Source organism: Hydra vulgaris, chromosome 03, assembly GCF_038396675.1.
Source record: "Hydra vulgaris chromosome 03, alternate assembly HydraT2T_AEP".
Classification (NCBI taxonomy): Eukaryota; Metazoa; Cnidaria; class Hydrozoa; order Anthoathecata; family Hydridae; genus Hydra; species Hydra vulgaris.
In genome coordinates this window covers 3,508,567-3,510,000 of record NC_088922.1, presented here as the reverse complement: position 1 = coordinate 3,510,000, position 1,434 = coordinate 3,508,567, and the positions used below count along the sequence as shown (strand labels likewise).

The 1,434-nt window shown below is 25.0% G+C and overlaps 1 protein-coding gene across 1 annotated transcript in view; it reads right to left on the bottom strand.

The window, feature by feature from the left end:
* The window catches only part of LOC100204973 (protein SON), a 36,351-nt gene extending 35,513 nt beyond the window's left edge, over positions 1 to 838 (bottom strand). The window contains exon 1 of the mRNA XM_065792082.1: positions 662 to 838. The gene's annotated coding sequence lies outside the window, so the exon portion shown is untranslated. The remainder of the gene's footprint in view (positions 1 to 661) is intronic.
* Positions 839 to 1,434: the final 596 nt, after the last annotated feature.

The window sequence follows — 1,434 nt, the reverse complement described above, 5'->3', positions numbered from 1 at the left end:
ATATATATATATATATATATATATATATATATATATATATATATATATATATATATATATATACATATATACATATAAATATAAATTAGTAAAAATCACTTATCTAATTTTTTTCTTCAACTTGAAGTTTCACCATAGCTGGATCATCAGGAAGAGAACTCTTCCTGATGATCCAGCAATGGTGAGACTTCAAGTTGAAGAAAAAAGTTAGATAAGTGTTTTTTACTAATTTATTATTGCTCTGTTCTTTAAGAACATTGAGTGTCTATTTGTAAAATACACTAACATAATTTATATATATATATATATATATATATATATATATATATATATATATATATATATATATATATATATATATACATATATATATATATATATATATATACATATATATATATATATATATATATATATATATATATATATATATATATATATATATATATATATATATATATACATACACCGAAATAGGTGTTGGACATTACATTGGACCGCCTATTGAACATTTCTTAAGACCCACTAGAGAGGAGGACAACCAACTATTGTTCATTTCGTCAGAAAAAATAGTTGGTTGCCCCTAAACAGCTTAAAATATCTAAAATGTTAAAATATCTGTAACTTAAGTATATTTTAATTTAAACTTGAGCCAAACCACCTGTCGTTTTATACTATTTTTTAATTGCAAATCCCATATTTTGATTCACTCAAAAGACAAAACCATTCTTTATCCAACTTGATGGATTTTCATTCTCACAAACAACTTTTGAGTATACAAACCAAATTACACTGGTCCACACTATAGTTCCACAGTTATAATAAAGTTGTTAACTCTACATGTATATAAAAACATTTTAAAATGATTTTAATAATTATCTCTAACCCACCATTTTTATATAAAAACTGCAGTTTGAACTTTTTATTTAAAAAAATATCAAAGTATTAAAGTAAATAAAATAACCATTTTGCTTTTTAAAATTCTATATCAAAGTAACCAGACAGGTCTCAAAAATGATCTGGCGGCACTGATGACTGGCACTTATTTCGACCCCTGTGTGTATATCAGGGGCTAATCTAGAAAAAAAATTTGGACAGCGGTACCCCCCATCCCGGAGTAAATTTAGAAAAAATATTGCTGAATACCGGCCTATTATCGCAAAAAAAACAATATTTGGAGTTAAAAACATAAAAAAAAAAGAGGTCCTCAAATTTTAATTTGGGCTGAGCCCAAATTGGCACATATATACAGTTGACGCTGTCGAAAACATTCTAGAATAGTATATGTGTGTGTGTGTAAAAACTGTATATATGTGCGTGTGTGTAAAAACAAATGTACTGACAGACAATAAAATGATTGCCATACTTATAGGAATAACATTTATAGTTAATGTAAATCAAATATATAAAAATAAAACGAAAAAAGTAAAATAA